General features: G+C 43.4%; 1 protein-coding gene across 2 annotated transcripts in view; it reads right to left on the bottom strand.

Moving 5' to 3' along the window:
- The window catches only part of LOC146809010 (sialic acid-binding Ig-like lectin 13), a 522,687-nt gene that overhangs the window by 423,136 nt on the left and 85,615 nt on the right, over positions 1 to 13,936 (bottom strand). Inside the window, exon 2 of one of the 2 annotated variants that reach the window (XM_085615798.1) lies at positions 2,170 to 2,280. The exons of the other annotated variant lie outside the window; for it this stretch is intronic. The gene's annotated coding sequence lies outside the window, so the exon portion shown is untranslated. The remainder of the gene's footprint in view (positions 1 to 2,169; positions 2,281 to 13,936) is intronic. 2 annotated transcript variants of the gene reach the window in all.

Below are 13,936 nucleotides of genomic sequence, written 5' to 3'. Positions count from 1 at the left end.
CAATATTTAATTTGGTGTGCTTAATCTTTAAGTAGTTGGCTAATATTTTCCCTGCTTTATTTTTACCACCGAAAATTTTTGCACTAGACTTTAACAAATAAAGCAAGGCATCCTCTGTTGACTTCTTGTTAAATTGTAATTTGGCATTTATAAGGGCCGTTAAATATTCTTTCAAATTAGAAACATAGTATGAGTGCTCCAGTTTCTTAATGTCTTTGAGGAGATCAGCTGTGCTTTTTCGTGCAATTTTTCGTTTTTTTGTAACAAAACTAATAATGAAGTCCCTTGCTGAGGCTTTAAAAGCATCCCAAATAATCGAGGGTGAAAGGGACTCTGGGTGATTCAACTCGAAGTAATCATTAAAAAAGGATGTAAAGGAGGCCGGGAAAAATGGATCTAAGAGAAGCGTATTGTTAAAGCGCCATCTCCTAGGGGCATTCATTTTGGGTAATATATCGAAGCCATTTAAAACAGGTGCATGGTCCGATAAAAGGATAGGGCCAATTTCAGCATGTGTGAGGGACTGTGAAATGTTGTGGGAAACAAATACGTAATCAATTCTGAACTGAGTTTGATGAGCTGGGGAGTAGAAGGTATATTCTTTAGTAGTCAGATTACACAGTCGCCAAGCCTCGAGGTTTGTGCTGGGTAATGGTATGAGTAAAGGATTTATGTGGTTTGTTGGGAACAAAAGACACTTTATGTTATGTTATGTTATGTTATACAGGTTTTTTGTATAGCGTGCGGCTACTCGAAAGAGTGTCCCGACGCTTTGAATTGCACACTAATCTCAAAACACAACAAGGAAAATGAACAGAGACAGAAAAAGAGGAAACCTGATAGGACCTGAAACTAAGAAGTGAAAAGCCAAGTTTTAAGCCCCTTCCTAAAGGCCAACAAGTTAGGGGTGCTGCGCAGGGACACAGGCAATTTGTTCCACAGCTGAGGCGCTAATAATTTAAAGGAGCGGCCACCGATGCGAGCTTTCTTCACGCGGGGCACTGCAGCAAGAAACAAGGCTTCAGACCTAAGCGATCTGGCAGGACGGTAAAAGGACAGCCTTTTCTGAAGATATTTTGCTCCAGATGTATGCAAGGCTTTGTGTGCCAGGGTGAGAGTTTTAAAAACTATCCGCTTCCGGACAGGAAGCCAGTGCAGAGCCTCCAAAAGGCCCGAGGCTCTGGCACGGCGAGATAGTCCAAAAATAGCACGTGCTGCCGAATTCTGAACAACCTGTAATCGTTGAAGCAGGTATTCTGGCAGGCCGAGATAGAGGACGTTAGAATAGTCTATTCTCGAGCCTATCATCGCCTGCACCGTGATCTTCCTGTGTTCCTTTACTTTAGAGTATCTATCAATAAAAGGGTCAAGCACCTGATTACAATCTCTGGCCAAAATGAAATTGTCCTCCATACGGGTAGACAATTGTTTAGCCAGTGCAGGCCAAAAAGAGGTATCACCTCCAGTAGGGGCGTAGACATTGAGTAAAGAAACTGGAACATCTCTTAGCGACAACTTAACAAAAAGACATCTACCCTCCACATCCGAGTCTTGTGAAACAAATGTGACTGGTAGAGACTTACGACACAGTATCGCAACTCCATTTCGTTTACCATCGCCTTGAGAAAAGTAAACTTCCCCCACCCAACCTCTTTTTAACTTCAGGGATTCAATGTCTGTCAGGTGAGTCTCAAGTAGAAAGACTATATCGGCACCATGCTTGGCCAGGTGAGTCAAAACCCTCTGTCTTTTTATGGGAGAATTGAATCCCCTAATGTTCCATGAAACTAATTTCAGTGACATGGGAGATCAAAAAAGAACAAGGATAACAGTAGGAATACATAGTCCAATTCAAAGAAGTGTTTAAAGAGAATAAAAGAAACGAGAAACAGAGAGCAAGCGTGCCAGATAGTCCTAAACCAAAAGTGAGTGAAAACAAGAGATGGTTGAATCCAAAGGTGAAGTACAAGCAAAGCGAAACTATGAGAGATAGGTGAGATACATAGGTAGCAGAAGAATCTAAAGAGAAAGACAAGTGAAAGCAATATAAGAGATACAAATCTCATTGAAGAAATGAAAAAAAAGCAAGAGTAATAAAGACACCTTGAGAGGAAGAGAAAAAGAAAAGTAGAACCAAACGCAGAACGAAAGACAATGGAAAAAACATACCTACAAACACGGAATGAGGAAGTGAGGGAGGGAGGAACCACATGGAGTAGACGAACCATTTAGGGAGGGCTGAACTGGACCGGGGAGACATCACGCCATAACAGGACTTAACTGTAAGAAGCGAAGAATAACATAATTACCAACAAGCTAGAAAATGAACATGAAATGATTGACAACTAGACGAGAAAAATTAGAGAAAAATTCAAATAAACATGAATAACCTGGAGAACTAGCATAAAAAAGCTAACAGTGCATACAAAAAGAGTAACAGCAGTAAAATATCAGTTGCAGGAACTCAAATTCACCATATAAGGATACCGGGAAAGTCAAGTAATGTGAGTAGAGGAGGATCTAGAGGAATCCATATAAGCCGCAGCGTGAGAATTGATGAGACTTTCTAGACGTACAGGATCTTCATATGACGTTGTTTTATTATTGTACGTAACCGTAAATAGACAAGGGTGGTACAAACCATATCTGGCCCCCATGGAGCAGAGATCAGGCCTCATATTAAGGAAGGCTTTGCGTCTGGCTGCTGTAGCCCTGGAGTAGTCCTGTGCAAAGAACAATGTGGAACCAGACCAAGTAACTCGCTGGATGGTTTTAGCGGCACACAATACCTTCAATAAATCAGTATATTCAAGAAAGTATAGGATGACTCCTCATGGACGAAGCGTGGAAGTACAATTAGAAGAGACTCTGCCGAGCCTATGAGCGCATTGTATGTTCAAAGTGGTGTCTTCTGGTAGATGAAGAACCTTAGGAAGGAAGGATGTAAAGAAAACAATAGGGTCTGCGCCTTCCGACCCCTCCATCAGCCCATAAATACGCACGGTATTTCTTCTGTTGCGATTTTCAAGGTCCTCAACCTGCTTCTGGAGGGACAATACCTGGGATTGCAGGAACGTGACGCACTTAGTGGTATCAGTGAGGGAGGAAACATTGGTTTCAACAACCGTGAGTGTAGTGTCAAGTTGCGACCAATTATCAGAAAGAATTTGGAGTTTAGAATTTGTTTCTTCGACAAAGGGTCTAAGCGCTCTAATCTCCTGTAATAAGAGTTCCATTGATACTGGGGGAGACGATTTGGGTGGTGATGGAGGATCCTTTTTCAGGCGTTTAACATTGGACTTTCCTGGCAAAACTGGTATGGAATCCATTGCTACGTTATCACTTTCTGACATAAGAAGGCCTGAATCCTCTAGCTTTGAAAATTCTGAGAAAATCTTTTGAGTTCTTGATAAACCAGCGCTTTGATGTAGAGATACTGCAGAGAACACCTTTCGTCCTGCCCATTACATAGCAAGCAAGGAAAGTAGGGAAGCTGAGTCATCAGACCAAAAGTCAGTAAATTGTGATAAATATCCTTTGAAAAGAAGTCATGCAGCCCGTAAACCAACAGTAATAACTTGCACTGCAAGGAAAGTTGAAAAACCTTCAATGTCCAGGGCTATTATGACAAATGCTGAGGCAAGTGTGGACAGACTTCAATATGCTCCTGTTGTCTGACTACGCAGAGAAGAAATATGAATTAGATGGTGGTCAAGTGACATTGTGATGAAGTTAGGGCTTGAAGTGAGTGTTAGGAATACATGCCCATCTCAATGAAACTCTGAGCGCTGTTTCTCTGTAAGCATGGAGATCTCAAAATGGCGGACATATAGAAATCTCCTCAGGAGATGAGGCACTGAGCAAGAAGGAAACAGTGCTCCTCTGAAGAAATGCCAATTAGCCAAGACTTCAGACAAATTGCGCACATTGCAGGCAATGGAAAATAAGCAGGAAAGGCATAGCTACCGCTTCTGTTTTGAGGCAGAAATCCGCGTTGCTGTAAAATATTTCAAAATGGCGGCCACGATTTAGCCTTCTCACAATCTGGCATTTACCTGCTAGGAAATGCAGGAGACGCGACGAGAAAATCATGAAGCGAAGTCCCTGCAGGATGAGCAGTCCTTCATGTTCAAGTGAAGCGGAACAGCTTCGCGTTAGATGGCAGGTAGATGCTGTTCTCCGAGCCGGTTGCGGGAGCCTCACCGGGACGCCGCCATACTCGACGGGCACCAAGCCACGCCCCCGAGTTGACTTCGCCTTTATTAACCCTTAGGTAAGCCTGTATCTAAATTCGTCAGGAGGGGCGCATTCTTGGTGGATAGATAGATATTTGATTGGTGTACGTTTTTGCTCCTGTTAGGAATAAAAAAGACTAGGATGTGTTAAGTGAAGTGAAATGTTACATGTTTATTGTTGATTTACTCTGTTATAAGGAAAACATAAAGCTCGATAAATAGATGTAGAACATAAAGGTTTCTACCTTCAGACTTAAGGCCCACGATGGTGGACGGAGGTGGTTAAGGTGACAGAGGACTTTACATCTGCCACACTGCCTTTCCTGCACCGGATACATTTGGAGGCCCTGTGGTGAAATCTATGAGTTTGTATAAACTGCAGTGATGGCAGTTCATACAGAGCAATTTATGTATGTCTGTCTTGAGTGACGTGCTTACATCAAACTTTATTTATTTTTTTCTTTTTCAGCAACAAACTCCTATCCCAGTGTTTCGTTTTGGAAAATAATATTACTAATGACTCCAACACCTTGGGGGGTTTCTCTAATGGTGTGGAGGTACTTTCTAATATTTACTATTAGTCATTCATGTTAAATATCACTGGGTGAAACACTCCAGTGACCAATAAGAAAAGAAGGAAAAAAATCGGGTGGGGATCAGGTAACTTAAAAGTGTAAAGTACTAGCATTAAGATTAGGTGAAACTTTAAAGAATAGAACAGAAATTAGAGTTCTAAGAGGTATGTTGACACTCGTCTGTTCTCCAAGTGTTAATATATAGTAACTATGGCTTCTCAGCAGAGTAGGCAGCCCCTCTCTTGCCTATCAATACAGAGACAATATCTCTAATTGCAAATTTATAAAAACGTGGCACACAAATTGCTCAATCAGGAACTGTCACGTTCCTGTAGTAATCAAGCCATCTTATTATTTATTGCTCCATATATTCAGGGGAATATTTATGAACCCCTTTGCGTCACTCTTGCACCACGCAATGCGGTGCAAGAGGGATGCAAATGAAAATTGAGATTGATGAAGCCACACAAGGCCACCTTGAATGGCCCTGCGTGGCTTCAATAAATCTTGTCTGATGAATGCAGCGCAAAGCGCTTCATTGCATTACTCTGCTCCAAGGCGCCATTTCTATGGGTTTTGAATGGGTGTTCCCATGCAACATCCATGGATGTTCACGCATTCCCAGATTTAGAAGAACAGGTATGCCTTGGAATGCTCCAAAAAGATATGCCTCCCAAGGAGAGGCGTAACGACAAAAAACATCTTTATTTGTCAATGTTTTTTCCTCTTTCTATGTGTGCTGCATTCTGCACCATACATAGAAAGAGGAAAATGCCTCTCAGGATTGCTTTGTGCAGGAAAGTGCCCCTTCCTGCCCAAAAACAATCCTATTTACAATGCCGGAACACCATGGTGCAAGGGTGCCTGCATTGGCACTAGGAAGCCAAAGCACAGAGACAAGGACAGGAATGCGTCATATTCTTTTAAATTCTGCGTATGTCTGCCCTTTCTCTGCGACGCAGTGCAGCAAGAAGACTACCTGCGCTGTGCTGTTTTGCGTTACTTAGCCACAAATTTGGCCCTCAGATTCCATCCAGCCAAAGTGTGTTTTGTCACGATTTAATTGGCCGATGCCCTGTGAATAAATACCCAAACTGTGGTATACTATTCCCCAAATGAACCTTCTTTGATTGGTTCTTCGATTAATCCCAACTAAGAAACACTGCTTTTCCTAACTGGGAAATAAATATGCTACGTCAGGATAGCCATGGTGAAGTCAATGGTGTACAGCGATAAAGCATGTGTTGGCTGACTGTAAACGGAATATTCGAAGCAATTGATGAAAAGAAGAGTCAATTACTACAGGAACATGTTAGAGTCTGATTGAGCAATAGGTGTTCCCACATTTGATTAATTTACCTGATGGGAATTGCTACATAAGAGAGAAAATGGAAAGTGTTAGGCGAACAGAGGGAGATATGCGTGTACGATCCCCTCCAAGTATTTTAGAGATACATGCAATAGAAAGTATTTGGAGAAAATGAAAAAATAGGAAAAGGAGAATGGTGTAAGTGATAGGAATTTTTTTTTTAAAGTGAGCATTTTTTTAAAAACAGAATACATAGGATTTTGAGATTAATAACTCTTAAGAGTAATTGTTGGAAAATGGCCCTCTTTGAATTCCTCCTCTTTTTCTGACCTTTTTGTTGGCTTTATTACTCTGGCCACTTTATCACTCTCTCCTCTCCTCTAAACATGATCTAATGGGTTTACATCTGTTTGACATATTTGATTTACTTGTAAGTCCCTTGTAAAGTGGTATACAATATACCCAGGGCCTGTAAATTAAATGCTTCTAGTGGGCCTGCAGCACTGATTGTGCCACCCACATAAGTAGCTTTTCAGTGCCAGTGTATGCAGTTTACTGCCACTTTAACTTCACATCTAAAACTACTTGCAAAGCCTTAAACTCCCCTTTTATTACAACCAAGGGGCATATTATCAAGAAACAGAGTTAAAATTATCGCCGCTTTAGCGGCACAAAACTGACGCTAAAGCGGCGATAATGGGCTTGATAATATGCCCTTGTGACTTCCAATAGAAGGCCATGTTCTGGTGACAATATGGTCTTCTATTGGAATTCTCAAGTGCATATTATCAAGCCCATTATCGCCGCTTTAGAGGCAGTTTTCTGCCGCTAAATCGGCAATAATTAGAACTCCATTCTTGATAAAATGCCCCCAAGTCACCTCTAAGGTAGGCCCTAGGAAGCCCTAAGGTCAGGGTACTTTGTAAATGAAAGGTAGGACATGTATTGGTATGCTTTGTGTATATTAGTAGTGGCAAACAGCCCATTTAAATTTTCAATACTGTGATGCCTACTCCTTTCATGAGCTAGCATTGGGAATTCCTTAATACACTTTTAAGCTGTTATTCAGATCAGAGAAGAGTAGTTTTTCATGTTTCATATGTTTGGAATGGTAATGACAAATCCTCCTTACTGGTGAAATTGGATTTAACATAGTTGTTTTAGAAATGCCACTTTTCGAAAGTCGACATATCTCTGTGCGCTTTGCAACCTATGTCCAATAAACATCTGGGTTGAGTGACAGCTACACTTTGTGCATTCCATCCAGACTGCCACAAATGCAGGAAGGTGAGGCTCATCTGCATTCTGAGCACTCACCTTCATTCATCTGCATTCTGATGGGTCTTCCTGGGCAGGATTGATGGAAGGGATTAACACCTCATGTGAATAGGCTGTGTTCTGTTCCCACAAAAAAGACTGACTCACCCCCACAGATAGCCTGGTGGCAGACAGGACTAGGTTGAAAGGGATACTTGTGCACTTCCTGGAAGTGGGTTGTGTTCAATACCCACCAGGATTGCCAGAGTGTGGTTTTATCGCGCCGAATTTTAAAATTGCACTGATTTTAAATTGCTTAGTTTTGCACATACCTGTCAGCCTGATTAGCAGATCTTGATTACTTTTGTTGATTGCAGACGCCGCCTGACACTGTCCGGCGTTGTTGCTGGGACGGGGGGCTGGTAGAGCGGCGGCCGCTGGGGAGGTTGGCGGGCTAGTTGTTGCCTCGTGCAGCTTAAGAAATGCATGCTGACGCGACCGCGCAGCGCTGTCTTCCTGGAAGTGGGTTGTGTTCAATACCCACCAGGATTGCCAGAGTGTGGTTTTATCGCGCCGAATTTTAAAATTGCACTGATTTTAAATCGCTTAGTTTTGCACATACCTGTCAGCCGGTTTAGCAGATCTTGATCACTTCGGTTGATTGCAGATGCCGCCTGACACTGTCTGGTGTTGTTGCTGGGACGGGGGGCTGGTCGAGCGGCAGCCATTGGGGAGGTTGGCGGGCTAGTTGTTGCCTTGTGCTGCTTAAAAAACGCATGCTGACGCGACCGCGCAGCGCTGTCTTCCTGGAAGTGGGTTGTGCTCAATACCCACCAGGATTGCCAGAGTGTGGTTTTATCGCGGCAAATTTCAAAATTGAACTGATTTTAAATCGCTTAGTTTTGCACATACCTGTCAGCCTGATTATCAAATCTTGATCACTTTGGTTGATTGCAGACGCCGCCTGACATTGTCCAGCGTTGCTGCTGGGACGGGGGACTGGTAGAGCGGCGGCCATTGGGGAGGTTGGCGGGCTAGAGGTTGCCTTGTGCAGCTTAAAAAACACACGCTGATGCGACCGCGCAACGGACACGCGTCTAAGGCAAGCCTGTCTGCGCCCATCTGCGCTCGGTCCTGGCTCAGGGCCAGTCCCCCTGGGCCTTTGCTGTCAGACTGCCGGATGTACACCAGTGATACCCTAAAGAGACTGGACCCAGAAGGGGGTAAGGCGCGCTGTCCTAGATTCATGCCTAGCATCAAGCCAGAAGTTTTGACCGAGCTCTGCATTAATTTCCAGCGGTCACTTCTACATATTTTGGCGCTTCCTAGTAACCTTTCATCCAAGCAAAACGAGGGTTCAGGCAAGCAGGGAATTGCTCCTGATTTTAAATGCCTACTTTTGAATGCCAGATCACTGATTAGACACAGTTTGGAATGCTCGCTACTTATAGAGGAACATAACATCTTGATGGCGTTGATAACCGAGTCCTGGATGGATAACGCCTCAGGTCCAGATATTGTCAAAGCCTTATCCCCGGATTTTCTCTGCCACACGTTGGACAGACCTCTAAGGAGGGGGAGGGCTGGCAGTCATCTATCATAAAAGCCTTAAGCCCTCATTCGTGACAGCATCTATTCCAGCTTGTGAAGCGCTGTCAGTTAGTGTGAGATTCTCCCCTCATGACACTTTTAAGGCTATGCAATTTACCGTCCCCCTGGCCCTAGAGGTGGATTTCTAGATTCCATTGGGGCTCTTTTGGAGGAGGGGTTGTGTGCCAAATCTTTTACAATTCTGGGGGATTTTAATTTTCATCTTGAAGATTCCTCTGATCTAGATACCTCAAGATTGGCGCAAATTATGGTGGGAGGGGATCTAGAACAGCGAGTAGAAGGCCCAACACATGAGGCCGGGCATACCCTGGATGGAATTTTTACGAATTCCACCAGTCTATCCCTGTTGGAAGGCTTGCCTCTCCCCTGGACAGATCATGCCACCATTATTTTTTCTATCTCTCAGACCCCACTTAATCCATTTAAATCTAAGCCCAGGGAGAAGATAGCTATTCTGGCATGGAAAAACATTGACAGCTCCGACTTAGATAAGGTTCTGAAAGATACGGCCCCGAATCTCCCCAGTAATATCGAGGAGGCTATGGGGGCCTATGCGAATTGGATTGAGGCCGCTTGCAACAAATTGGCCCTGGTCAAACTGTACACCCCTGGACGAGCGCTACCCTCAACGCCCTGGTTCACCGACAACCTGCAGCAGCACAAAACAGACTGTAAGAGGTTGGAGCAGGTCTGGAGGAAAGGGTATAGCACTGCTAATAAGGAAACGTATCAAGCAAGCTTCACAATCTATAAAAAATTACTCCAGGAAGCAAAAAAAGCATATTTTGCAGAACAGATCACTGAAGCCAAATCCTCTTTTAGGGAGCTCCTCAGAACCGTGACTAAACTTATGAACCCCCCCAAACCTATCACTCATAGTAGTCTAGAACTCTGTAGCACATAGTAGACACACTAGACTCTTTTTTTCTAAATAAGTCATCTTTTCTTCTTTTAGGAATCAGAAGGGCGAGGACGGGCAATCGACAGTTGGGTTAAAACCCGAGGCATAATGCACACATTTTAGAAAGTTTTAATCCATTGGAGAGCAAAGAGGTCACTAATCTGTTGATGGGGTGTCGCTCTGGATCTCCCTTGGACCCCTGTCTGGCAGAAGTAATTAAAAATGCACCTGAGGTTATTGCTACCACATTGACACCTTTGTTGAATCTCATATTGGAGTTAGGTCAGTATCCAACATCATGGAAAACAGCATCAATTCTGCCATTGATTAAAAAACCAAATCTGGATCCAAGCGATCCTAATAGTTACAGACCCATCTCCCGACTTCCATTACCGGCGAAGCAATGGAGAAGGCTATTAATATGCAACTGAGCTCGTTTTTTAAGAACAACAACGCGCTGGATCCCTCTCAGTATGGGTTCCTCGTGGGACACAGCACAGAGCTAGCACTGAATAAAGCCACGGAGGAGGTTCGAGAGGCTATGGACCAGGGAGGCTCAGCGATCCTGATCCTGCTGGATCTGTCAGCGGCCTTCGATACGGTCCACCATGATGTGTTGATGGGCCGATTATCGAGGGCGGGGGTCCAAGGCAAGGCCTGGAACCTACTGAAATCGTTCTTGGCTGACAGATCACAAACGGTAGATCTGGGGAGGGACAGGTCAGAGCCTTTATCCCTTCCCTGTGGGGTGCCACAGGGGTCTTCCCTTAGTCCCACGTTTTTTGATATTCACGTGAGCCCACTGGCTGTCCTTATAAGATCTTTTGGGCTGCAATTAACATCTTATGCAGACAACACACAAATTGTGTTGTCTCTTCAGCGGGGCAAAGACGCCGAAACGGCCTCAAGCAAATTGTCTGAAGCGGAATGCAGGCAAAACAGAGGTGATTATCTTCGGGAACAACTCCAACCACTGGTCGCCAGGTTGGTGGCCCAAGGAAATGGGCAATCTTCCATCCCCTACGCTGAAGGCCAAAAACCTTGGGATGATTATGGACAACACACTGACCTTTGGGGACCAGGTCAGTGGGTGGTCTCGACAAGTTTTTTCCTACTTAGAACTTTGAGGAAAATACAATTTTTCCTATCAGACGAAAGTTTCAGGACCGCTGTCTCAGCCCTTATTCTGTCCCGTCTGGACTGCTGTAACAGCTTGTATTTGAATATTAAAAAAACCCATCTAAATAGACTCCTGATGGTGCAAAATGCGGTAGCAAGGCTGCTAACGGGCACACCAAAGTTCGTATCGGTTAGTAATGGCCTGCGACACCTTCATTGGCTTCCCATAAAATAACGTTTCCAATTTAAAGCACTATGTACAGTTTTTAAGTCCCTGATGGACAGTGGTCCGGAATACCTAAGAAGGCGCCTTCAATGGTATGTTCCTGGGAGAGTGCTGCGCTCCATGGAAGCAAAGTGAGTAATTGTTTCAAGAGCAGAAAAGGCCAATTGGAGTGGCAGGAGTTTTATTTTAGGTGCCTCTAATGCCTGGAACAATCTACCAATGCATCTTAGGAACTCCACCGATCTCCTTTCTTTCAGGACGGAAATGAAAATGTGGTTGTTCACAGAATATGCTCAGATGCAGAGGGACACCAGTTAGACAGTGCTCAGCGCCAGGACTCCCTAATGTAAAAGTGCACTTTAGAAGCCCAATTAACATAACATAACATAACTTCAGTGAGCTAATTTGACGTCACCACTCGCACACACATCAAAGGCACTTTTGAGTAAAAGTTCAAGTCTCTGACCCCCTAAAATTAGACACTACGTGACATGTAACTGAAGCTGTGTTAGAAGAACTGCTGTGCTGCTTAAAGAACTCAACTGGACTGCTGATCTGAAGGTCTGCTTTTCTGTTTGTTGCCCTGCTGCCTGCTGATCTCTGATTCTGCTGAAGCAGAGCTGGACCCCAGCTCCTTGAGATCCTTATGGGTGAGTAGTTTCACTTTAGAAGACACCTGATTGATTGATTGTTTGACACTGCCTTCCCTCCAAGTGATCTATAAGGACTTGCTGGCTTGTCTACTGGTTTCTGATGTCTCAGGGACACAAAAGACTTCTTGCAGTTCTGTTGGAGCTGCTGGACTCTGCCATCTGTGAGTCCTACCCATGCCTGAGGTTCCCACTCCAGTTCTGGGTTTCAGAAGTGGGTTCTGTAGCTAATTTGCTAAACAATTGACGCATTGTCACCACTGCACATATCAGAACCGATGCAGTGCCGTTCGACACCAATGCAGTACCGATCTGGAGACAGCTCTGCACGACTTGACGACAATGCAGGACCTCGGTCGGCAAGCACTTTGATCAAAGCCAATGACCAAGACACCCTACTGTCAGCCATCACTGATAAAAAAATAAAATGTTCTGACCTTGTGAATCAAGTTACTAATCTGCCTTTTATGGAGAAAGTTCTCAAAAACTGCTTAGAAACCCAGCTCGTACAAATCTTCAAGGAGAATGACTTACTGGATGATCTCCAGTCAGTACTGCCAGAAGCACAGACATGAGTATTCTAAAACTAGTAGACAATGTTAACATGCTAGATCAAGAGAACCTCTGCTCCCTTATACTCTGAGACCTATCACAGTAAATGACTCTAATCTCATCAACAGAATAAAGGCTTGTATGAGAATGAAGGGTGCTTTCCACAATCGATTCTCAGTCTATCTACAAAATGGATGCACATCTACACAAGAAAATCATATCCCCTAAAGACAATTGAATATGGAGCCCGAGCCTTAGATGAAATTCATCACAGATGATAGAAAAGTATCTAAATCTCATCTTCCGATAGCTTCCCTCAACTGCTCTTTTCCTGAGCACACCTGGCTCATCTAAATCAATGTGCTGAACTGAAATCCTTCATTAGTGGAATGCCAAATTGATAAGAGAAAACTTAAACCTTTATGCCCACATAAAAACATTGACAAAAGGGCACAAAATAAATTAATTATACATTGGAACATACCATCTCATTATACATGCCCTACTCTAATTGGCTTATTAAAGGCAAGCTGTGATGCCTCTAGCCAACGTTATAAAGAAATGATGTAGCTGTCCAGCTGCAATGTAATTATTATTATAGTTGATTTCTGACTTCACTGTGCCTACTGCCAGAGTCAGCAGTCAGCCTGAAAGGTGGATCATGGAGCATAATTACAGCCACTGTTTAAATTTGGAAAAAGGGAACTGGCTCTTCCTTCTTCTGATATCTTTTCTAGTGAAAAGCAAAAAGCGGATATTTACAGCAACATGTTTACTCATTGTCATGCTTCTGCTTTTAGTCTTCTTCTGTGCAATGAACATGAAAGCAGAAGAGACCAAGGACGTAAAGGGTATGTATGACGGGTGAACGTGTGACCATGTATTATAAGGAATAAAGTACCCTATGCCATACATTATAGGAATATTGCAAGTCACCTTAAAACATTGTGACCTTATAAAGGGACTTGTTCTACTACATAGTCACAGAACTCCTCGGTGACTTGCAATTTCCTTATAATGTACAGTAGTGGGTGCTTTAATTCATGTACAAAGCTACTATGCATGTTGAGGGACACCAATATAAATATTAAAACCTACTTCAGGCTGTAACGCTTTAATGCCTGTAAATGATTTTAAACAAATGGTAGAGTTTTTGACTTCACTATGGGAACATTATCCTCTTCTTAGGAGCCCCAAAGATTACTAGTCCTGCTCAAAGCAGCACTTCAGCAAGAGTGGTTACAGGCATGGGAAAATCTGATCATTTCTCACCAATTCTAACAACACTGCTATAGCTCCAGATTAAAGCAGGAATCACCTACAAACTGACCTGCATAATCTAAAAAGCACTTCATGCTTTAGCTCCACTGTTTGTATGAGAGTGGTCACTTTAAGTAGTGTAAAACAGTCTGCTTTCTGTGTTTGTGTAGTGCAAGCTATAGAAAACTGCGTAAAACAAAAGTTGTGCTTACTCTGTGCTTACAGATGGCAGCTACAGTCA

The sequence above is a fragment of the Triturus cristatus genome, chromosome 7 (assembly GCF_964204655.1).
Source record: "Triturus cristatus chromosome 7, aTriCri1.1, whole genome shotgun sequence".
Classification (NCBI taxonomy): Eukaryota; Metazoa; Chordata; class Amphibia; order Caudata; family Salamandridae; genus Triturus; species Triturus cristatus.
This window is presented reverse-complemented; position numbering and strand designations above follow the sequence as displayed.